Below are 26,083 nucleotides of genomic sequence, written 5' to 3'. Positions count from 1 at the left end.
AACACGGCTACAAGTATGAATATCATAGATGACTAATTATTAATCTATTTCTTAATTATTCATTACAATTTTGAATGAGCTGTACAAACATAATACCTTAAACAAAAATAGGAATATACATACAGTATAACAAAATTAAGTTTAAACTTGTATCAATAAACTAAAATCCATAGCAATGTAAAACATTTTAAACAAGTTGCTCTTTAAAAGTAGGTTCAATAATCTACCCTTTTATCCTATTATATCTATATCATATCCCCCCCATTTTTTAGAAAGAGATCACATTTATAATCAACCTGATTTAAATAAAAATATGGTTTTTTTTGGCACATTTGTGAAAGTGTTTTTTTTTCCCTTTGGTTTGAAGTGGGTGAGTCCACTTCTAGTCTGGACCTTTGAAGCAGGAAGACACACACCTTTAATCTGGTTCTTAAAGCAGGAAGACACATCTTTAATCTGAAACACATTTGCTGGAAGCATATATAAGGATAAGGAAGATTTTGCTCTTCGCCTGCTTGCTCTCGCCTTGCTAGCAAGTCCATTCCTTCACTGGCATTAGAGCCTACTTCTTTGGGATTTCAGCATCTAGTGAAGACCAGCTGAGCCATCCAGTCATGCAGACTGAGAAATTTCCAATTCTTGAACTTTTTGTTCACAGCAGCCATTGCTAGATTAGTTGGACCATAGCCTGTAAGTCATTCTAATAAATCATATATATGTGAGATTTATTATAATATATGTAAGAGAGAATAGAACATATATCATATATAATAGAATATATCTTTTATATAAGAATAAAATGTATGTATGTATGAGACAGAGAGATTCATTCTGTAAGTCTGCTACTTTAGAGAACTCTAACTAATACATCTTCCGTGTGCAGGCTTTCATGCAGACATCATCTATCCTTCCATCCACTCCTGTGGTAGATAGTGAGAAGCATTGTTACTGGGCCTTGTGGTAAGAGTGTGTTGACTTCTGAAAAACCCATCTTCCAATGCACCTGCACAATTTTGCAGTGGACTCTAGATTTCCTAGCAGGCATTTGTGATGTTCATGTTGGTTCAGCTTGCACTCTCCTCATGATGCCACAAGGGGCCTTGTTTTAGAAGTATCTGCCATCTGCACATATTTCTGGAAAGATTATTTGCTATTTTTATTCTATTTTTCTTTAACCTGGGTTGTGTTTTTTTCTTAATGTTGAGTTTATCATTTGTACTTTAATTCTTGATTCGGTCTCAAAAGGGGCTAATATCTGGGCCTGTGTCCATTTGATCTAGATCAGCAGTTCTCAGCCTGGGGGTTGTGACCCCTTTGGGGGGTGGAATGATCCTTTTATGGAGGTCACATATCAGATATCCCGCACATCAGATATTTACATTACGATTCATAATAGTAGCAAATTAGAGTTATGAAGTAGTAACGAAAATAATTTTATGGTTGGGGGCCACCACAGCATGAGGAACTATGTTAAAGGGTCAAAACACTAGGAAGGTTGAGAACTACTGCTCTAGACTACCCAGTTAGTTAGTTGCATATAACTGTCCATAATAGCTTCTCACTGTTCTTTCTGAAGTTCTACTCTAGGGGCTCAATTTTCACTCCCAGTTTTGTTTGAGTCTTACTATTTTTGCAGAATTAGTCTAACTAATGGTTTGGTTCAGTTTACACTTTAAAAGACCAAATATAGACTTTTTATATTTTCAATAGGTTTTCTGTTTATTTGATTTATTTCTTCTTTGGTCTACATGATTTTCTTTCTTCTCTTTTTTTTTAATTTTTTTAAGATTTATTTATTTATTATGTATACAGAAGAGGGCGCCAGATCTCATTACAGATGGTTGTGAGCCACCATGTGGTTGCTGGGAATTGAACTCAGGACCTCTGGAAGAACAGCCACTGTTCTTAACCTCTGAGCCATCTCTCCAGCCCCTCTTTCTTCTCTTAACTTGGGGTTTGGTTTGTTCTTTTTCTAGTTTATTATGGACTGTCAAGTTGTTCGGGATGTTTCTTTTTCACTAATCATAGGCGTTTGTGTTGTAACTTTTCCTTATAGAACCGGTTTTTTGTTGTTGTTGTTGTTGTTGTTTGGGTTTTTTTGTTTGCTTGTTTTTTTGCTGTAGCTTTTAGCTTTGTTTTGTGCTATGTTTCCATCTTTGTTTCTTTAAAGATGTTTTTAATGTTTTCTTCAGATTCTTCTTTAACCCGCTGGCTATCCAGTGATGTTATTTTAATATTACTTGATAACATTTAGTTTCCACACATTGTAAATTTACTAATTTTTATACCATGGTGTTCAGAAAGAATATTTGATACAGTTTCAATCATCTTAATTTGTTTCAGTTTGTGTCTTATTGTGTGACCTAAAGCATATTTACTTGTGAGTGAGAATAAGTTGGTATCCTGGTTCTGCTGCATACAACATTCACATGTATCTGTTGTGTTTGTTTGGGCTACAATGTAGTTCAAGTCCAATACTTCATTGCTGAATTTTTCTAGATAATCTGTCCACTGTTAAAAGTGGGATGGCTAAGCCCTTACTCCTATTTGATTGTTTTCAGTTTCCTTTCAGGTCTATTTAGAGTCCTGTGCTCCTCAGCTTTTTGTCAAGATATGACAAGGTGCCCGACACAAACAGCTTCACAGAAGAACCTTATTGTGGCTTTGGGCTTCAGAAAATTCAGACCACGGTCACTGGTTTCCATTGCTATGAGAGTCCAGTGAGGAACATCATGGCAGAGAGAATGGGGTTAAGTAGAAACTGGCTCAAACAAAAGGAGAGAGATACAGGTGGAGGCCAAGGGAACATACAGCTTCAAAGACACCCCAGTTACCTACTTCCTCCAGTCACGCCACACTTCCTGGTTCCCAGTGACTCTCAAAAGTGTCTCAACAGCTGAAGATCTGGCTTTTATATGTGAGCCTGTGGGGTGTTTCATACTAAAACTATAACAAGTAGAATTTAAAACCTGCTAATGAGGAATGTCTAGATGCCTTCATTGCAAATGATATCAAACATTTAAAGTATAAATACTTCTTTAATTCCTAAAAAAAAAAAAATACATAGAGAAAACAATTCTAAGTTCATTTTATGGACCCAGTAAAACACTTACACCAAAGCTGGCCAAACATGTCACTAAAAAACTTCTTATCCAGCTCTGATGAACAAATGTGTAAACATCCATTATAAAATCCTAGCAAATGACTCTGACACACACAGCAGAAAACTGACACACTATGCCTGTCATTTACTCTTATGACCTTATGTGGTTGGTTAAAAACCAGACAATACTATCAGTTGATGGAATAAATGACATAAATCACATCACCACCTCAATAGAGAAAAGCACACTTGACAAGGCTCAACAATATTCTTATTACACTTACTTATTTGTTGTGTTTGTGTGCACATGCACAAATACTTACACATACCGTGGCACACATATGGAGGTCAGAGGACAACCACAAGACTTTGTTTTCTCTTTCTGCCAAGTGGAACCAGGTTGTCAGGCTTGGTGGCAAGTGTATTAGCCTACTGAGACATCTTCCCAGTCATGAACTAAATTCTTGATACAAAATTTCAGTTAAGTATAGGTGGAATTTCCCCTAATAAAATAATGGCTGTTTCTGAAGAAACATTAACTAGTATCATAAACAATGGGAAAAACTCAATGTTTCCCTGTAATGAGCAAGGCCTCCTACTTTCAACATTTCTAGTCATTAACAAAGTAATAACAAGACTAATACAACAAGAAAAAGGAACAGGTATCATCCAGATTAGAAAAAAAAAAAAGCAAAAGTATCCTTATTTATAGATGGAATGACAGTATATGCAAAAAACCCAGACAACACAAAGCAACTACTAGACCTAAGAAAAGAATGCAGAAAATTGAAGGACAAAAAATCAGCATGTAAAATCATTTCTATGCATTTATTTATATCAATAATGATTTGTCAGAAAGAGAAACTTTTTACTTTATATTTTTTATTTTACAATATAATTTAATTCTACATATCAGCCACGGATTCCCTTGTTCTCCCGCCTCCCCCCCCCCCCCCCCCGCGCCTTCCCCCAACCCACCCCCATTCCCATCTCCTCCAGGGCAAAGACTTCCCCAAGGATTGAGATCAACCTGGTAGACTCAGTCCAGGCAGGTCCAGTCCCCTCCTCCCAGGCTGAGCCAAGTGTCCCTGCATAAGCCCCAGGTTTCAAACAGCCAGACTCATGCACTGAGCACAGGACCCAGTCCCACTGCCTGGATGCCTCCCAAACAGATCAAGCCAATCAACTGTCTCACCTATTCAGAGGGCCTGATCCAGTTGGGGGCCCCTCAGCCATCGGTTCAAGTGGATCAAAGACCTCAACATAAATCCAACTACTCTGAACCTGCTAGAAGAGAAAGTAGGAAGTAGTCTTGAATGCATTGGCATAGGAGATCACTTCCTAAATATAACACCAGTAGCTCAGACACTGAGAGAAACATCAATCAATGGGACCTCTTGAAACTGAGAAGCTTTTGTAGAGCAAAGGATACAGTCAACAAAGCAAAGCGACAGCCTACAGAATGGGAAAAGGTCTTCACCAACCCCACATCTGACAGAGGACTGATATCCAGAATATATAAGGAACTCAAGAAATTAGACATCAAAATGCCCAACAGTCCAATTAAGAAATGGGCTATAAAACTAGTCAGAAAGAGAAATTTTAAAAGATGGAATCCTGTTAACAATAGCATTAAAAAAGAAGTATCAGATCTGTAAACTGAAAACTATAAAACATTAATGAAAGAAATCAAAGACAACATGAATTATCGAAATAAATTGCATAGCCATTCATTTAGAACTAATATTGTTAAAATATTCACAGTCTCAAAAGCCAAGTACAGATACAATGCATTCCCATGGCTTTATTTACAGAAATAGAAAAAAACAATTCTGAATTTTGTGTGAAACCTTTAATATTAAATAAAATCCTAATAAAGAAAAACAACTTTGTAATATCTCAAATGCCTCACAAACTTTCAAATTCTGTTACAAAACCATTGTAATCTGAAGATACCTGACCAGATATGCTTGCCTAATGTTTAAAAGACAAAAAGCAGCTCCAGTGAACTCGGAGCTCTCTCTCTTGGTACAGACCCAGCTTAGCTCTTCTCCTGCCGACTCTCTTGTAGCCCATCTCCATTCCATGGTGTCAGCCACCAATAGCCAGAAACACTTTGCACCAGAGTTCCCCAGGACCACACTGGGCTGGGACTCAGGTGGTCTTCACCATTTTTCCTGTCCTCGTTATGACCTCTCTAGACTTACTCTCAGTCCTGTAGCAGCTTACAGGAGCCCCTCCTTCCACCTTACCTCCATTTCCTGGGGACTCTGCCCCTTAGTGCAGACCCCAGCCCCACCTCCAGCTCTTTCCTGGAGCCCCTCTCTGTCTTTCTTCCTAGCCCATCTCCATTCCTTTCTGTCACCTGCTGTGGGATAATGCTTTTGTACATTGGTTTAATAAAACGCTGATTGACCAGTAGCCAGGCAGGAAGTATAGGCAGGATAAGCAGACAAGGAGAATTCTGGGAAGAGGAAGGCTGAGTCAGGAGACACCAGCCCACAGTCCAGGGAGCAGCACGTAATGGCACACAGGTAAAGCCACTGAACACATGGTGACATATAGATTAACAGAAATGGGCTGAGTTTAGTTATAAGAGCTAGTCAGTAGTTAGCCTGAGCTAATGGCCAAGCAGCTACAAATAATAGTAAGCCTCTGTGTGATTATTTTATAAGCAGGCCATGGACTGCAGGGCCCAGGCAGGACCGGAGAGACTTCTAGCTACAGTCACCTACTGACCCACCACAGCACTCTCTATTGGGGACTCCACGGCCACCAAAATTGCTTAGGACCCAGAGAGTACAACAGCAACCAAAGAACAGAACACCCACCTGAGAAAGACAAGGCCAGATATCAACACCAAGAAACACTTCAAACACCATAGTTCCAGAAGCCTGGGCCCCAGCACAGAAACACAAACATGAAAAAGCATGGCTGTATGCCTCCCCCAGAAGTCAAGAACCCCATCACAGTAGCCCTGAGAAATGCAGTATAACTGAAGCACAAGTCAGGACTTCAAAATAACAATTATGAATATGTTCAAAGATCTTAAAGAGAATATGCATAAATTCCTTAATTGGGTTCATAAAAACACAGTTTAATGAAATAATGAAAACAATTCAAGACATGAAAGTAGAATTTAACAAATAAAATAACCAAAGAAAACCCAAACTGAAAGAAACTGGAAATGAAAAATTTAGGTTGTCAAATAAGGTCCTCACAGGTCAGCCTTACCAACAGATTATAATACAAGAAAGAGAGAATCACAGTCATTGAAAACAAGGTAGAATGGACATTTCAGCCAAAGAAGGTGTTAAATCTAAACACTCCAGGAACAAGGCATCAAGGAAATCCAGGACACTGTGAAAAGACCAAATCTACAAATAATAGGGACAGAAGAAGAAGGAACGCAGGTCAAAGTTACAGAAAATATTTTTAGCAAAGTAATAGGAGAAAATTTCTCCAATCTAAAGAAGGAGGTGCTTATTGGAGTACAGGAAGCACATAAGACATTAAATAGATATAATCAGAAGAAAATATCCCACAATATATACTAATCAAAAATTGAATATGCAAAACAAAGAAAGGATATTAAAAGCTACAAGGAAATAAAACCAAGTCACATATAAAATATCAGAATAACACCTGACTTTGAAATGGAGACTCTGAAAGCCAGAAGGCCTGGAAGGATGTTCTATATGTGCTAAGAGACCACAGGCACCAGCCTATAATACTATACCCAGCAAAACTACCAATCACAGTCAGTAAATAAAATCACTTTACAATAAAAATAACTTTAAGTAATTTCTGTCCACCAATCCAGCTTTAGAGAAGGCACTAGAAGGAAGACTGTAGTCTAAAGAGAAAGCTAACCACACCAAGGAGGACACAACATAATCCCAGAAGTTAGTCAAAAGAGGTTGTAAAAAACTCACATCACAACAACAAAATAATGGTAATTAATAAGCATAGCTCATTAATATCTCTCATATTAATGATTTTAATTCCCCCAATAAAAAGACACACACTAACAGATTGGATTAAAAAATAAGATCTATCTTTCTGTTGCATCTGAGAAATATACTTCATCATCAAGGATAAATATCATCTCAGGGTAGAAGGATGGAAAAAAGTATTTCAAGCAAATGGACAAAAAAAACTAGCAGGTGTAGATATTTTAATGACTGACAAAATAGATTTCAAGCCAAAACTAAAATCCACTGTGGTGATATTTTATTTGTGCTGAAATGGGGTGATATTTTATTTGTATGTTAATAAATAAAGCATGCCTGGAGATCAAGAAGAAAAAGGCCAGCCATTTTTAAATAAACATAGAAGTCAGGCAGTGGTAGCACATGCCCTTAATCTGATCACTTGGCAGGCAGGGAACAGCCAAGCATGGTGACACACACCTTTAATCCCAGTACCAACCATAAAGACTTGGAGGTCTATACAGGCAGGCAGTGACAAGGAAGTAAGGTAGCTGGGCTAAGAGCACAGAACAAAAAGGCAATAAAGGCATGGGTAGATAGGAAGTAACTCACCTTTTGATAGCTGCAGAGCTGGAGAGGTAATGTTGGTAGCTATCACTGTTTCCCTGATCTCTAGGGTTTTCACCTCTTTATTTGGCTCTGTGTTTCTTATTTAATAAGACAGTTTAGAAATTCGGCTACAATCCACAGAGTGGATATTACAATTATAAACATTTATGAGCCAAATACTAGCACCCCCAAATTCTAAAAGAAGCACTACTACAGCTAAAATCACATATTGGCCCTCACACAGTGATAGTGAGTGACATCAATGTCCTACACTTGCCAATGACAGGTTATCCAGGGAAAAACCGAACAGAAGTGTTGGAGTTAAATAATGTGGTAAACCAGATATCTACAGAACATTTCTCCCAAACACAAAAGAATATACTTTCTTTCCAGCAGCTAATGGAACTTTCTCCAACATTAGCCACATACTTGGACACAAAGCAAGTCTCAACAAATACAAGAAAATTGAAATAAAACCCTGCATTCTATCTGATCACCACAGATTAAAGCTAGATATCAACAACAACAGAAAGCCTACAAAACTGGACAGCTCACTACTGAAAGAAAAATATGCCAAAATATAAATCAAGAAGGAAATTGAAACTGTTTAGAACTGAATAAAAATGGAAACACAACATCCCCAAACCCATGGGACACGCCTGAGGTTGGTTGGTCTAAGAGGCAAGTACATAGAACTAAGTGCCTACATCATAAAAGAAATCTCACAGAAGTAACTTAGTGACACCCTAAAAGCTCCAGAAAAACAAGAAATAACACCACAACTGAGTAGATAGCAAGAACTTTACAAGCTCAGCTGAAATCAATGAAATAAAAACAAAACAAATGAAAAACTACAAAGAATCAACGAAACAATGAGTTAGTTCTTTGATCAAATCAACAAATGTGGCAAACCCTTAGCCAAAATAACCAAAATATGGACTAAGAAGACCCAAATTAATATAATTAGATAGGGAAAGGAGGAATTACAACAGACAATAAAGAAATCAGGAGAACAAGGATATACTTTAAAAATCTGTACTTCACCAAACTGGAAAAATCTAAAAGAAATGGATGAATTCTTATATATATAAAACCTACCAATGTTAAATCAAGATAAACAAGCAATTTAAACAGACTCATACCCTAAGTGAAATAGGAGCAGTAATTAAAAGTCTCCCAACCAAAAACCATCTAGAGTCAGATGGATTCTGCGCAGGCCTTTGAAGAAGAATTAACATCAATATTCCTCAAATTATTCTACAAAATGGAAATGGAAAGAGAAATTTCTAATTCTATTATGAAGTAAAATATTACTATTTTGGTAAAGGATCAAAACAATAAAATGACTCCTAATAACATATTGCTACACCTACAGACCAGTGCCTCCTTCAGCCCTCCTCAGAGAAGTTTCTTGCAATCGATGGTAACTAACATAGAGACTACAAATGGAATTGTAGAGAGAGTGAAAGACTTTGGAGACTCATCAAAGACCTCCCATAAAGGCTCAAGGTTCTATGTGAAAGAGAACGTAGAAACATAAGAGCCAGGAAACAGTGTCTTCCAGACACAACAGGATTGATGCACATATGAACACAGAATCTGTGACAACATCCACAGAGCCTGTGCAGTTCAAGTCAAATGGAGTCTCCACACTGAGAAAGGGAAATGGACATGGGATCCCAGGCTGAACCAAGGAATCATCTGCAGTTAATACCTGCTAGCAAAGGAGAAATCAGCTTTCTCCAGTGGAGTCTCTCTCATTGGTTATACTCGCCACAATCAAGGAGTAGCTGACCAGCCCAAAACAAATTCAGTTTTGTTTTAGTAGATTTTTTGTCTTTGTTTGGGGTTTTTTGTTTTTTTGTTTTTTGTCTTATTGGTCTTTTGTTTGTTTTGATGTCTGTCTTGGTGTTTTGTTGTTGTTGTTTTTATTTTAATTAAATTTATTTATTTTATATCCAGACTACAGTTTCCCTCCCATCCCCTCTTCCCACCTCCACCAACCCATAAAGCCACTCCTCCTCTGTTTCTGTTCAGAAAGAAGCAGGCCTCCCATGGGTATCAACGAAGCATGGCATATCAAATTGCAGTAAGACTAAATACTTCCCCTTGTATTAAGGCTGAACAAGGCAACCCAGTATGAGGAATAGGGTCCCAAAAGCCAGCCAAAGCCTTAGGGACAGCCCCTGCTCCCACTGTTAGGAGTCCCACAAGTAGACCAAGCTACCCAATTGTATCATATGTGCAGAGGGCTTAAGTTAGTTCCATGCAGACTCCCTGGTTATTGGTTCAGTCTTAGTGAGCCCCTGTGAGCCCAGGCTAGTTGTTTCTGTGGGTTTTCTTGTGATGTCTTTGTGTGTACTTCTTGGTTTTGTTTATTTGAGAGATAGATAGAAGATAGTCTAGTACTCACCATCAGGAGAAAATCTCTCACTGTGAAAGTTAACAAATTCAGAGACACATCTGATCCATGAAAACACCAATTTAGGGACCCAGAGATAATGAAAGAGTACATGAAGCTGATGTTACCTGATGTTTTAGCAATTGAGCTCAAGGAGAAGAAAATCAATGAATTGCCTAGAATTGTCATGATAATAATCTCAAGGAAGGTGATGAGGTGTGAGAATAAAGGGAGTGAGATCTGAGTGAGAAATCCAGCCAAGACAGTGATCGCACGGAACAGCTATGGAGAAATCTCCAAACTGAAGAACCCGGTGAATGAATGTGAAGCAGACATTCTTGGACTGCCAGCCTCCAAATCATGACATGAAGATTTATTGTTAATTATGAATGCTTGACCTTATCTTATGCTGGTCTCACTAGCTCTTATAACTTAATTTAACCTGTTTCTCTTCATTTACATTTTGCCTCAGGGCTTTTTACCTTTCTTCCATTCTTTTTTTTTTTTTTTAAGATTTATTTATTATGTATACAATGTTCTACCTGCAAGCCCAAAGAGGGCGCTAGATCTCATTACAGATGATTGGGAGCCACCATGTGGTTGCTGGGAATTGAACTCATGACCTCTGCAAGAACCACTGAGCCATCTCTCCAGCTCCCTTTCTTCCATTCTGTATGTCCTACTTTCCTGCTTCCTCTGTGTCTGACTGGCCTCTGGCTGGCTGGGCTCTGGCTAGCTGGCTGGGTCCCCTTTTCTCTCTACCCACTAGCCCCTCCTATTCCTCCTCTGCCTAGCTATTGGTTAACAGCTCTTTGTTAGACCAATCAGGTACCTTAGGCAGGCAAGGTGAAACAGCAGCACATATTTACCTAGTTAAACACACGCAGCATAAACAAAAGTAACATATCTCTACATAAACAAATGCATCACTTCTTTCCATAGTTAAACAATTATTCTGCAGCATAAACAAATGCAACACATCTTTACATAGTTAAACAAAAATTCTATTCCATAACAGAAATGCATACCCCAAGCAAGTGTCTCACAGCCTAGAGCAGTCAAGGGGAAATAATTTCTAAACTTTAAGACATGTCTATGGAAATTAAAAAAAAATTGTAGAACAGAAATAAAAAGAAAGAAAAGGAGTCAAATCATATCAATGTAGAAAACTGTCAACATTACAAAGATGAACACAAAGGAAGAAACACAGGCTAACCAGAAAAAAATTAGCAAAATAGTTAACTGTCTTGACCAATTAATAATAGCCTCAAATGGAAATTATCTTAAATGAACAGATTTGAAGATTTAGATTGGCAAAATGATATAAAATCAACAAAACCTAGCAACACGCTGCTTAGAAGGAGTTGAGATAGAAATGCAGTCAAAGTTACAGTCTGTAAAAAGAGATGTTCCATGCAAATAAGACCAAAAGAAACAGAAGGGGTATATTTGCACTAGATAAAAACAGATGCTAGAACATATAAAGAGAAACTTGTGATGTCACTCCACAATGAGAGGGATGAATCCAACTGGAAGAAACAGCAACTGTGAATGTCTGTGCACCTCATTTCATACAGCAAACATTGTTAGAACTAAAGGGAAAGATCATCTAAAGGGAAAAGAAAAGACGAACCAAAGAGAAGGGAAATCAAAAGGGAAAAGGTGGTTTCTTAAAACAAATGAAAGTGGAAATACAGCGTGGTAAAACCCACCGAGACAGAAGCAGCAGCACACAGGGAAATCAAAGCTACAGACGCCAAGCTAAAGAAAGAAAAGGTACAACACAAGTTGAGTGAACAGAAAAGCAAGAACAAACCACCCCAAGTTAGTAGAAGGAAAGACTGAACAAAGAAAGAAGAAACAGACAAAATGATGTTTTAAACTTTATTATGAAAAAGCGTGTTGTGAATTAAAAATTAATCAGACTCAAAGGTTATATAACACAGTGAACTTGTATATGGTTATCATAGCCAATATAAATGAAAGTTATCAAGCTTCACATTAGATTTTATACTTTATTATCTAATATACACATACGTGTATATATACATAATATATCAGATTTATTTATTTTATGTGCATGAGTATTTTGCTTGCATGTATATCTGCACCAAATGCCTGTCTGGTGCCCAGAGAGGTCAGAAGGTGGCATTATGGACGGTTGTGAGCCACCATGTGGGTGGTAGAAATTGAACCGAGGTCTCCTGAAAAAACAAGTGCACTTAACTGCTGAGCTATGGCTAGAACCCTACAATATATTTTTATGTGCTTACCCACCACTTAAAATGAAAAATCCATGTCAGAATTAGAAATACAATGAGTTTTACATCTTCTTTCATAACTCATGTCCATCGCCTGCATTCAGCCCTTCCTTATCGCCTAATATTTGACCTTTCTTGTTCTCTTTTTACATGGCATACTGTACCCACATGTACATTTATTTACATATACACACATATTATTGACTGAACTTCATATATGAGTGAGCACATGCAAACTTTTTTCATTCTGAGTTTGTGTGACCTCACTTAGTATTATATATTTAAGTCCATCCATTTTCCCTCAAATTTTGTGATTTCATTTTTTTAGAAGACTAGTATTCTTTTGTATGTTCCCTGTCTTAAAGACACTTGCACTCCTCTGTCATATTTATTCCTGTTTTATTCACTACAACAAAGAACTGGAATCAACTTAGCCCATCAACAGATGAATGGATGACGAAAATTATATATATATATATATATATATATATATATATATATGATATTTAAAAAATGCAAAAATCAAGTAAATAAAGAATTTAATTTTTTTAAGATTTATTTTTATTTATTTGCTTGGGTGTGTATTTATGTGAGTGTGTGTCACCTGAGTGCGGATTCCTGCAGAGGCCTGAAGTTATCAGATCCCCTTGAGTTGGAGTTCCGGGTGACTGTGAGCTACCCAAAGTGAGTTAAGAATGGAACTCAGGTCATCTGAAAGAACCGTTAATCACTGAAACATCTCTACAACCATAAGAATCTGACTTTTGTTTTTTGTTTTGAAAATTTAAACCGACTTGGTGAACCTTTAGCTAGACTTAGTTTAAAAAGAACAGAAAAGGCTTCAGTGAAACCTGGAATATAAGAGACTTCATCATGAACAGCTGTGTGCTACTAATTATAACACCTAGAATGGAATAAATGACCGTCATCTCTCCAGCAACTCCAGGCACCCCTTATCTGTTGCTCTTGAAATGTTTCTTAGGAAAGGCTCTCCTGTTGCTGTTTGCATAGCGTAGAACTGCAAGCCAGCTGAGCCAGGAGCAACCGTAAAAGCCACCTTATAGAACTTGCAGTGTTAGGTAAGTTGATTCCGAAGCATGAGTGATCACTCAAGGAGACTTTGATGTATCACAAATGCCTGTGCATGGTGAATTAGAAAGAGACTTGACTGAGGGTGAGGGGAGAGAGGTGTGAGGAAGAATCATTTCTGCTGCAGTGTGCTTTGAGGAAGGAAGAAGGCACTTAGGTCCAGAACTGCTCCTGGCCACTAGCAGCTGGAACAAGGCCAGGTAGCAGATGCTCCCCTCTAGAGCCTCCAGAGCAGAGTACTCTGCATCCACCTTGACCGAAGCCTTGTGACTTGATCTCTGACTTTTGACCTTCAGAACTGTCAGGGAATAAAACCTAACTTTCATTAAGCCCCTAAGCTTGTGGCTTTTTTTTCTTTCTTTACAGTAGCACAGGAAATGAGTGCCCCCTTCTAAAAGCTGAAGAACATTATGGATTCCTAAGAAGCAGTGTGGAAGTGATGTGACCCTAAAGGATTGAGGGTTTGGGTAAAGTAGCAGTCTTTTTCCCCAGAGTTATCTTACTTAAATGGATACAATTGTTCTAAGAAAGTTTTCTTATGGGTTTTGTTTTCTAAAAGTGAGTCTTCTCAAGTCAGTCTACTAATTAATTTTTTAATTTTACACATATGGGTGTTTTGCCTGCATGTATGTCTGTGCAACATGTACATGCTTAGTAACCTCAGAGGCCAGAAAAGGACATTGGATCCCCTAGAATTGAAGCTACAGATGATTGTGAGCAACCATGTGGGTCCTAGCTGGTCTTCTAGAGGAGCCAGGTTTGACTCCTGGGACCCATGTGGTTTCATTGCTGAACCATCTCTCCATGCCCTAAGAATATGTTTTCACTGCATCAGATTTCTACCTTGAATAATCTTTGGGGCTTCCTTCACTGTTGGGAAATCAAAAGGAGGGTAAATGAGAACACTGGCGCCCATCACAGTCTGCTTCTGATGACTGAGTTCACTTTTCACAAGACTTAACTTCTTTTGTTCTAAGCTCAGCAGGCCACATAAGGCTTTCTGCTGAAGCACTTTAAATAGCCCCTACCCAACACTATTTTTGGTATCCAGGACAATAGATTATTATAGGCAAAAGCAAAAATTTAGGGCAGGACTCCAAAAATAGGATATTTCATTTCAAAATGAATTATCTTTTAATTGGCCCCAAGGTATTTTATAGCGACAAAATAATTCCCTGAGGGACCACAGCAAAGGCCTTGACAGCATTTAAGAGCAACAAGCTTGGGTTGCTTCTGTTTTGTTCATTCTTAAAGTTTGATCAATTTCTTGTGTCGCTTGAACAATTCTACAGCTTACCAGGCTCATCCAGTATCTCGTTAGACAGGCAGTATCAATACAGCACTCAGAAAATAGCATTTCTGTCCCTGCAAAACCCAGAATGCAAAGAAAGCTGTAAGCATCGGGGTCTACCTGCTCTGTGGTGTGGTGGGGATCATAGTCTTTGTGTCTCAATAGATGTGTGGAATCTCTGTGCATCTCACTATTCCATTTGCAACCAAGGTGCAGCACTGATGTCACTCCACAGAGACAGTGGCTTCTTTGTGCTATATACGGTAAGGTTCATTTCTTTCCACACTCATTGTTTCTCAGGAACAAATTCAACTGAATTCAAGCCAACCTGTTAATGGGAAATGTGTGAGCTACTACGGCATGATAGGGACTGGTCTGGGGGCACATCCACCGCATCATTCTTAGGGGGCTCATCACAGGCATATGGCGCAGGACTGTAAAAATGAAACCCGAGGACAGTGGATGGAGAAGCACAGTGAGAACACAGTGAAGGAGCTGCAGCTTGCTGTCTAGGAGTGTGCTTCCCATGGGCTCCTACAGTCAGAACAAGAGGGAATCGCAGTCTGATTTCACGAATCATACATTTTATTACCTGCTGTTTATCTTTCCTCCAAAGTAGAATATTCCCTTCTTTGGGAGGAGTGAGTTCTATCAGACTCAGTAAGTGCAAGAAACTCATGAGGTTCTCATAACTGAAAAGGTTCCAAGATGTGCCATGCCCTTCCTCTGGGTTCTAGAAGCCCCGAACAATTGCAGAGGAGAGGGGACTCTGGTGGAGCCTCCTACAAATTAGACAGAGAGAGGCAGGGTGCAAATTTTATGTTTCATGCTTGAGTGGGCTTTCTGCCTTTGACTTACCCATGCTCCTTTAAGTAAACCGTATAAATTCCATGGTTGCTAAGCTAGACTTGGGTGGAATCATTCCATTGATTGGCTCTCAGTGCCCTCTCTAACTTGTAGAGACATTTATTCACATCTTCTCAGAAAAAGATACACAATGATCCTGTCCAGAGAGATTTAAAAAGTGATTTTCCACTGCCCAAAGAGAGAAAGGAAAATGGGAATGAATCCCATGGCGAACAGATGAGATACATTAACCACATGATGAGTACATTTGAATTTCATTTAGAGTCCAATTATCAACATACATTGGCTCAATAAGATGGAGGCAAGCACTGTGGATGTAAAATCTAATAAAAAGAAATTCGGCTGTACATGCTTATGAGAGGTCCTCAGATAAGAGTTTGATTATCTGAGCAGAGATATATAACAATGGGCATGATCACTGGCTAGGGAATAGTGTGGCTGAGGGTTCAATAGCCAGTGTAAAGACTGACAGAGTGGCCTGCCACAGCCCCAAAGTGTCTCCCTAAATCTTGAGTTACTCTGAGCCTTGGAGAACAGGAGTTGAGGATAACTCAACTGCTAATATAACATTCACTCAGGTAGAGGGGACTCACTTCAATTCTTAACACAGTCATTCGTGTAGAGAACTATAAAGGCCACCTAATAGTAAGGAGAGGCCACAGTCTGAAAAGGTGATTTTCAATCTGGAACTTGTTTTTAAGAGTATGACATAAGAAATACAAATGGGGGTTTGCCTCTTGTGGTGGTTTGAATAAGAATAACCTTCATAGGCTCATATGTTTGAATGCTTAGTCATCAGGGAGTGGTACTTCTTGAGAAGGATTAGGAGGTGTGGTCTTGTTAGAGTAGGTGTGGCCTGTTGGAGTAAATGTGTCCCTAGGGCTTAGCTTAGAGATTTCAAAAACCCAAGCCACATCAGTGTCTCTCTCTTCCTGCTGCTTGCACATCTGGATGTAGAACCCTAAGTACTTCACAAGAACCATGTCTGCCTGCATGTCACTGCATGTCACTATGCTCCCTACTACCATGATGACAATGGACTAAACCTCTGAACCTGTAAGCCAGCCTCAATTAAATGTGTTCATGGTGACACTTCATAGCAATAGAACACTGACTAAGACATATCTGTTTCTGGAATCTCTAAAATGAGAAAGGACTGTTTTATGTGCTAATGAAATTTCAAGGCCAGTTGTTCCCAGATGGCCACAGGATGGGGACTAATTGAACCAAGCTGGGGTCTGAGAGTTGGAGATTTTAGCTATACCTAATTTCTGCAAGAAACCAAGAAGCTAGATGTTGAGTTGATCACATACAGCCAATGGCTTAATCTACCACATATGTATAAGGAAGTTTCTGTAAACCCTAAAACTTAAGATTCACAGACCTCTTGAGCTAGGCAAGCAGTCTGCCTGGAAAGGGTACAGCTGCTCCAGCCCCTGATCCTCTACTGTTAGGAACATCTCCATCTGAACATTCCTGAGTTGTATTCTTTCATAATAAAGCTGTAATCCAGCAAGTAAACTGATTTCCCCAGTTCCCTGAGCTACTATACCAAATGAACTCAACAAAAGAGCAAGAAGAATTATCAGTTTGTTTCTGAATTGATAACGTAGACTTGTGATTGACATCTGGAGTAGAGACAATTTTGTGGGGTTGAGCCCTTAATCTGTGGGTTCTGACATTGTTCCAGAGAGGTAGTGATAGAATTCAGGGCATTTATCTGTCTATCAAAGAACAGAATTATGTTATTCCAGGAAAAATCCTACACAATGATGGGCAGAGAGCTGAGTGTACCTATAAAGAAAACATTATTTATTTGTTTGTTCCTCATGGACAGGCAAGGTATATAACAAGGAAAGACATGTCAAAGCCAAGACAAAAAAAAAAAAATCAACACCATCAACAAAAATAAATTGGGCTGAAACCAAAACACTTCAGTTGAAATTGAAGTTCCTGACCTTCCAGTCATTATGTTTGACTTCTTGCCCAAGCTTCAGCAACAATTTACTCCCCTACTTCATCAGGTGACTGTTCAGACCAGTCACAGCAGCAGATACTAAATCATCCTTGTGCGAAATGGAGAGTGCTGATGCTCCAGGACAAGGCAGAGCTTCCTAAGTTCTTTCTTCCTCAGAAAGCATGAGAAGAAAACCATGTCAATGATGATAAGTTCTCAGTGTTTGAGTCCAAGGGCTTCCTGTGAGCTGAGGGAGTTTCTCTTTCTCCTGTCTTATCACTAGAGCTGGTGGCCTGGGTTGAGCCACAGTATGTGAGGGAGAGGAAGTTCTTACTCCTTGAAGGCCATGAGACCAAAGGCCTTCTGTTTGCAGCCAAATTCAGTGCCATACAAAAAATGAGTGTGGCACCATGGTTAACTGAGGGTAATGTTGGCTCCAGTTTTCAAAATGGAAGAATGGGCATGGTTGTTAAAGTTGCAGGAGATAATCTGATCCTCTGTGGAGCTCTGTTTTTCTGCTTGTACACGTTCTTGTTTTCAATATTTGGCAGTCTTTTTCCCATGGCAGGTCAGAACCACACTGAACAACATTGTAGGTGGGGACACAGAAAGACATAGCAAGACGTTTCCAATCAGCTCATGGATAAACTTGACCAAAGCTTTTGCCATGCTATAAAAGACGCAGAGATGATATTCTGGATATCCTCACAGCCATCATGTGACCGTGTCCATAAAGGACAACTCCAGATTTCAGTCTTAGCATGGATTGTGTTCATGAGTTCTTTCATGGTTATAAAGTCAGCATGGGTAATTTTGACCAAGCGACTCAAGGACTTGTTACAGGTGCTGGAGGCACTGCTGGTGACGGATGCGTTAGACTTCTCACAAGTATCCATCGCACACGGGAAAGCTCCAGCAGAAGGGGCAGAGAAGATGATCTTATTGCTTCACCCCTCAAGTAGCTCCAGCCTGCTCTACTGTGGACCAGTGCCCCACAGCATGTTCAGCACAGGGTCACCCCATTGTGGATCTCATTCCTGAGAGGTGGAGTGGAACTTCTCATTGATGACAAAGCTTATTATTAGCTTCAGCTGTGTCATTGAACTTGCCATCAGAACTGGATATAGACTAGATAGTTCAGGTCAAGGAAGGCCACATGAATGACAACATCCATTTTTTTTTTTCCAGAGTAAAGTCAGATTTGGTGACCAGGTACTCCAATATAGCCAATTCCATTTGCTCTGAACTTTATCACCATGTGTCAGGAAAATACAGCCTCAGGCAGAATGAAGAGGATCCAGAAGCTATTGGTTGTGAATTCCCACTAGGTATTGCGTTCTTTGCAGACAACATCTCTACTTCTTACAACAGTCTTATTAAGTAATGTTTATTTCATTTTCAAATAGAAAAATATATAAGATATATGAGAGAAATATATGAGCTAGAAATAAATGAGATTAAGTGGTTGACAAAGACCCAGAGAACAGTAAATTGGAGTGTAATGTTACTTAGATTGATTTCAATCCTTTATTACATCCATTCCTTCCTTCCTTCCAGGTACACACTGCTTCTTACCAACAGTTTACCAACTGAGATAGTGCTTTGGGGTTGGAGGTGAGGGACAAAGTAGGCTATAGTGGTGAGATGTTTTGATTGCTGCCCTTTAATTGATGATAGAGATTGTGCCGAGCTTCTGAAAGTGTACTAGGAGTTTCATCAAATTGTCAGATGACGCTATCTATAGAAAGGAAACTATTATGTAATGGTGAGTGTTTTGTTGCCCTGTACCCAGCCTAGAATGCCAGTTCAAACACTGTTCTTGAACTTTGCTCACTACATGGAAAATGTGATTGAATGTGAAGAATTTGATCTGGATTAGTCAGTGGGGTCTGTGCTGCAGACAGGCCAGAGGAGCCTGACTGAGCTGGGGTGGCAGCATCGAGGGACTGAGTGTGCACATCTTTTCCTTTCTGTTTTCTTTTGATGCATCGAGACTGCATGAAAGAGGAGATCTTAGTTTTATGCTTTTTTTATCATAACACTTAATAATCTCTCATTTTATTAAAGAAAAGGAAGAGTCGGGCTCCAATCTTCCACTGGGAAATTTTAGCTAAGAATCTTTTTAATAAGATAGCTCTGTTTATTTTCTCAGTTCTCTTCTATTTATGGAAACTGATTCTAGCTTTTTTTTTCCTCCTTATGGTAATGACTTCCAATTCTCTATTATAAAACTTTTATTTGAGTTTGCTTGAGTGAAACCAAAGTGGGTCAATTTGAGGAAGACATTAACTAAATAACAGACGACATGATGCTCAGGCAGGACAGGAAATCAAGGGCATTGTGTACCACTGAAGGTCCTCAGACTGACCTGTCCTGGTCTGCCTGACAAACCGGAGGCCATGGCGAGCTGCACCAGAAACCAGACTAGACAGAACTTAAACACTCTCTCTGGTCATCTCCACATCTGCCCTTCCAGAGTTCTGAAGATCTTTTTCTCTTTCTCATTCTTTGTTCTCTAAAATTTTCTTTTTTATCAGCATCCTATTTCTTTTCCAAAATTGGGGAGATACCCATTTCTGTTGTATAGCTCACAATTCAGGTAGGTGTGCCTTCATGTCTGCCAAAGGGCTGTTTCATCATGGATGGTACATGCAGGTCTGGGTCCACCTGAAACCCCTGTGTTTATAACTGAAGACATCTTTTTTGGTGAGTGATATCAAAGTATATAAAATGAATCTGAATATGAAAAAGCTCTAAACATTCCTTCATTTTTATTTTAAGAGTCATTACCAGTGTCAGTAACCAGAAACAAATGCCAAGGACATAGATGCAGCTGATTCAGTTACAATGTATTAAGTATCAAGTATTTATCAGTCACCATGCCCAGCACTGAAGACACAAAATATTTTTTAATGTCTCAACAGCTATAATTCACTGCATGCATGCAATTTGTAATGCCACTTAGTTCTAGCAACAAGCCTAGAAGATAGAAGACCAACTGCAGATGAAGGAAGTTGGGTCCACAGAGTTGAGAGTGATCACCCAATGGACCAAAGCTCACAAGTGTCAGGATTAGAGTTTTATGTGCTCAATATTAGTTCTCAGGTTCTTGTGTGCCATTGTTTTTCCTTTCAGACTCTCAACATCTAGTACAATACAACTCAGCAAGACCTACTTGTTCTCAATACACACGAACTAATGGTCTCTCTGGAAAGGTGTTTAAGGAAAGATAAACGGGAACATGTAAAGCAATAACCAAGGAGGCTAAGCCAGGATCAAGGGGCTGTTCTGGCTAAAGAAAAGAGTGTGTATTAATAAGTAGAGGGGCAGAAAAAGAAAGGCTCTCTGATGCTGGGATGTGCAGGCATTCCATGGGGATGTTTGGGATTTATCCTAGCAGCAAGATGCTCACTAAAATTTCTTGAGCAGAGGAAATCGGTAAAGAATTGCATTTCTTAAAAATCCGTATGACTAGAGTATACAGATTGAGTCACCACGGAAGAAGAGTGAGGAGGCTGAGGCTGTGGATTTTAGATCACTTCAGGATGATAAAGGCTTGAACCGAGTGAGCACCATTCAATCAGAGACAGGGCATGCGTGTCTCCGAAGTCCCCTGAAGGCTACATGCCTATGGTGCCCCCACGCAGTACCAGGTCTCCTCTTTAGAAAGGGGCCCATGGTAATGAATTAGGGAGGAAGCCATCAGAACTGACCCTCATTAGGGACACCAGAGGACACAAGCTAATGGTGTCTTATGATGATGTGTTTCAGGGTAGAGTGAAGCATCAGTGTGAGCAACGTAGAAGGTAGAACCTTGGGGAAATAGAGGAGGAACTGAGTAGAGCCCCCCACAACAAATAAACCCACGTTAGGTAGGAGGGGCACAGAGAAGAATGTGGATATGGTAAACAGTGACTGCCCTATAACTTTTTTAAAACCTTGCCAAAACTAATTCTGTGGGGAGTATTTCAGATCTATGATATTGTCCACAGTAAGCTTGCTGCACACTATCCACCAGGGACAGTTTTTGTGGCTCACAAATGGCCACCTGTCCTGTCACACCACTGCCGTGCAATAATCTGAAGCCAGGTACAGTTTCTGTTTCACCTTAGTATTTGACTGTCCATTTACCAAGCATAATTAGCTAGTAAGCTATAAACAAGGTAGAGTTACACTTTCTGGCAAATTCTTTAATGTGACTGATTACCCTTGGCACAAAACTACAGTGCATGAGCTTCTTAAATAAAAACCACAAAGTGATCTTCCCATCTGTCTGAGGCGCATGATAATCAAAGGCATCGGCGGCGCATAGAATTAGCACATCAGGGTTTGTTCACAGGTTTGGACAGACTCCATCTTCAGCGTGACAGATGGAACTGATTTTGATTTCTCCATTTTCCTCAAATTTCTACACTACACAGGCCCTATCAAGTGCCCATTGGAAGGCTAAGACCTGGGCCCAAAGTAATTGACTGCAGGCAGGATCTGCTAGCTTGCTTCATTATTTATCACAAGACATTTGCTGAGACTCTATCTGCATGCCATTAGAGGGGATCAGTCTGCCCTGTTTTCCCCTCTACAGTGGAAAGAGCTCTTGCAAAGGGCGCTGGAGGACACCTGGCATGCTCTGTGGAAGGAAGAAAGGATGACTTTGCTTTTTCGAGGCATTCTCTGGGCACCTGCTGTGTGCTCAGCTGTTGTTGTTACTACAAGAATTAGCGATGAGTCATCAGTTCTACCTGAAAATTCTCACTCTGGTTAGGACTTCACAGAGTGACAGCAGTGACAAGGACAATAGCTGGAGCTGTGAAGTGTCACGTCCAAAGCATGGTTCTCAGGTGTGTTCCTTGTCCTACAAGTACAGAAACAGGGTTCCACAGAACTAAAGTCTTACTGAATTCGCATACTTTCTCACGGAGTCAAAATGTAATTCTCTGCTCAGAATAATCTGTATAAATAGCTATGTCTCATGGTAGACAGAATGATTTATTTCATTTCCATACTCATGGAATGTCTATAAGAAAGATGAAACAGAAAATTAATAAATCCATTATTCATCTTGAGGTAGAAGTAAAAACGATACCCAAACCAGCTGAGTGATAAGTTCCAAAAAGTGTCTATAAATTAATTGCATGTCATCTATTTATGGAAGGATATGTCTAGGGGGTATTTCAAAATAATGATGGGATGAGATTAAATGCAGATGGTCATGTGTTGATAATTGTAGAGGCAAGGCAATGGATACACTGGGGTACTAAAATTTGCTGTAAGTATTTGTATAACTTTTCCCATAATAAAATTCAAAAAATGAGACTGATAAAAATCTAGCAGCCTCATTGTGGAGAAATGTATAGAATCACACATGTAATGCATCTATGCAACATTCCACATGAAATCCTCAGGACCTTTTGCCACATCAGCACATTTTTTTTCTACAACCTATCTCAAATGGTAAGAACTCAGATGGCTATTCACATTGTCAATAGTTTAGAGGATGAATGCTTCCTGAGTTCCCTTTGGTTGCTAAGAACTCATAAATATAACACCAGTCAAGAGACCATGTTAGACTAGATTCTAGCAACAATGAAATAAGTAGGAGGTATACATATGTAAGCAAGCATATTTTTGTGTGTGGATGTTTGTGTATGTGCTCATGTATGTGTTTTCATATGTGTGTGTCTATTTTTGTGAGTGGTGAGCATGTGCACGTGTGTATGTGTGTATGTAGAGAGATTTATCATGAAGAATTAGGCCATGCCATTAATGGAGAATGAGTAGTCTAATAACAGGGAAACAAGCTGGAGACGCAGGAGCAATGATTACATGGTCCAGTTACCATCGGTGGGAGAAGGCTTGAGACCAGTAGAGCCAATTCTTCACATTCCAGCCCAAATCCAAACCCAAGTCTTCTAGAAGAGTGATGTCCCAGCCTGGAGACACCATCAGAGAAGGCAAACCCCTGTCCCACTTCTGTTCTAGCCCTTCCATGGATTGCTTGAGGCCTGCCTGCTACAAGGCAAGTTGCTCTTCTAGTCTCTCAACACCAATCTTAGTTAGAAACACCCACAGTCACCCCCAGAATGTCAACCAAATATTCAGGCACCACAAGGCCCAGCCAAATTGACATAAACTTTACTATCACTATGTCTAATGTATAGCTTATTTCAAGGTAAAATAACAGAAGGAAGCAGGTGAATACGTTACCTAATAAACTTCTATATCCTTTCATTAACAAATGGCGAGCATTGTGTAAATGCCATAGACCCACAGGATTTAGAAACTCCAAAGTTTCCAAAGAAACTCCAAACCCCCGAGTAGGAACTTTGCTGTTTGCCTCACACTGGTCAGATTTCTTGTTCTTTCTTCAGTATATTTACACCTCCATGCTTTGCTTCCTTTCTTCTTTCCTTCTGGAGAGGAGACGCTGGTCAAGTTCTGAGCACCTGCTGTCATGCCAGAGCTACTGACAGTGGCCACTATAAACTTCTGTAGAGCCTCAGAGGTGGAGATTGACGTGAAGCAGGGCAGGCTGGAACTTCTTGTGAATCTCCTTTCATATAACACATGGCATAGCATTGGTAAAACGCAACTTGTTCACATCCAGCTGATATGAGGGGATCCTAGAAGGACACAGCCATTTCTGAACCCCAAAATGTTCTGTTGGCTCTGACCTATCCACACACTTTATAACATAGTGAAGAAAATACCATAAATTCATCCCAATTGTAAGGCATACTATGAAGAAAAGTATGGGGCATTTCAGTGCAGCAGTGAAGCATGATTTAGGGTTGATTGAGAGCTATGGGAGATGGGTCTTAAATAGCTTCCCATTTAATGTTAGCTTCCTACATTGCTCTAACAAAATGCCACAGATCAGATGGCTTCAACAACAGAAATGTATTCTTTCATAGCTTCGAAAGCCAGAGCTCAAGGTCCAGATGTTAATAGGTTTGATTTCTTCCATTTTGCATATGGGATCAGCTCCTTACTTTGTCCCCTTGACCCATGCCATAGCCTTGTCTCCATCTCCTTTAGGCATAGGCAAAGTCACACTAATATAGGACCTATCCACATGACCTAATTTTATCCTAGTCACCACTTTCAAATACAGTCATAGTTGGAGACATGGAGTTAGGGTGCATTAATCAATACATGAGTTTTAGTTGGACAAAATTTAACCCATAACAGGGGCCATATAGGAAGAAGGAGTTGGAATTGGATTGGAAGGTGCAATATAAATATGGTGACAAAGTATAAGTACTTTGATAAAGTACTTTGATAAGTACTTTCTGATAAAGTTATTTATTCTGAGATGTAGTAGGCAATGCCATTAAGAGAAAATGTTGAAGAGAGATGGACTGCAAAGTTAAGACTAGAGTTACAGGGCGGAGAAAGCTGGATTGTTGGAAAACATCCAAGGATCTGTTGACAGTAGGCAGGAGCAGGGTACAGTTTTTCAGTGTCACTAACCAGTGAAGATGGGGGCAGTTCATTCAAGATGGAGTTTTACTGGAGGTGTGATTAAGAGTTAGAAGGCACAAGGAAAACATTGGAAAGCTGGACAGTGGCTCCTGAGACAGGTAGGAAGTGAAGGGAGATGGGGAGTGAGGCTTCGAAGAAACAGAGTCTGCCAGTGAATCTGAGATAAAAACATGTTTTATGTGACACTGTTCTCCCTGTGCTATTGGACAATAAGCTCAAAGGACCTACTGCTGTTCCTGCAGCAGAGCTGCACACACCTCCCTGGTTCTGTTCCACCCAGAGGCTGCAATGTCCCATTCCAAGCAGTCTCTGAATAAGAATATTCAAATCCTTTGTTGCCTTGTTGAACATACTTTACCCTAGACCCCGCTTCCCATCTCCACTTCCCTCTTTTTCACATCGTTTATGAGTAACAATGGCCTCTGAGCCACTCTGAAGGATTTCTTTTTGATCTCTAACTTGAGCAAAAGGAATTTGATCCTGAGAGTCCTTGCTAATACTGAGTCATGCTATAAACCTAAATGTCAAATGTTAACAGAAACTCATCAAAGAATCTACTTTAATAATGGTAGAATTCAATAATACCAGAATTTCACTTACTCCTCATTTAAAATTCCCGACTACTCCCTGCAGTATAAACATATGTCAAGTGTATTTTGCACAACTGTGTCACGTGACACTTCCCAACCAGCAAGCCTTAAGTTTAATGACTACAGAGGTGGGCCCACTCCCAACTGCATTGTTTGGTAAAATATTTATGATCTCAGAATCCTAATGTCTGTGAGGATGTGATGTGGCGTTTGGTGACCCAGATTCCAGCTATACCTTCTCCAAGATTGGATTCATTGTTCTGAACTCCATCCTCAGGCCACACATCAAAAGGCAGATGTACTGAAGTTCTGAACCAGGTCAGGGCCTCTCCGCCCACTATTCTCAGTCCTCACAATGACATGGAAAGGCAAGAGTTTGCCCAACAGAAATCAAAGCCATCTGTCTAGACTTCAAATAGGTCCATCTCATTCTTGAAGCTCCTTGCCCTGCCCTGCCCCGCCCCGCCCTGCCCTGCCCTGCCCCGCCCTGCCCTGCCCCGC

General features: G+C 39.7%; 2 long non-coding RNA genes across 2 annotated transcripts in view; one reads left to right on the top strand and one right to left on the bottom strand.

The window, feature by feature from the left end:
- LOC131912393 (uncharacterized) overlaps nt 1-14,828 on the bottom strand; it is a 42,241-nt gene extending 27,413 nt beyond the window's left edge. The window contains exon 1 of the long non-coding RNA XR_009379617.1: nt 14,693-14,828. This is a non-coding gene — a long non-coding RNA (uncharacterized LOC131912393). The remainder of the gene's footprint in view (nt 1-14,692) is intronic.
- Nucleotides 14,829-14,891: 63 nt separating this feature from the next.
- Nucleotides 14,892-26,083, top strand: part of LOC131913014 (uncharacterized) — a 29,871-nt gene continuing 18,679 nt past the window's right edge. Inside the window, exon 1 of the long non-coding RNA XR_009379790.1 lies at nt 14,892-14,949. This is a non-coding gene — a long non-coding RNA (uncharacterized LOC131913014). The remainder of the gene's footprint in view (nt 14,950-26,083) is intronic.

The sequence above is a fragment of the Peromyscus eremicus genome, chromosome 6, assembly GCF_949786415.1.
Source record: "Peromyscus eremicus chromosome 6, PerEre_H2_v1, whole genome shotgun sequence".
NCBI lineage: Eukaryota > Metazoa > Chordata > Mammalia > Rodentia > Cricetidae > Peromyscus > Peromyscus eremicus.
The sequence above is the reverse complement of the archived record's forward strand: the minus strand, read 5'-3'. Positions and strand labels throughout refer to the sequence as shown.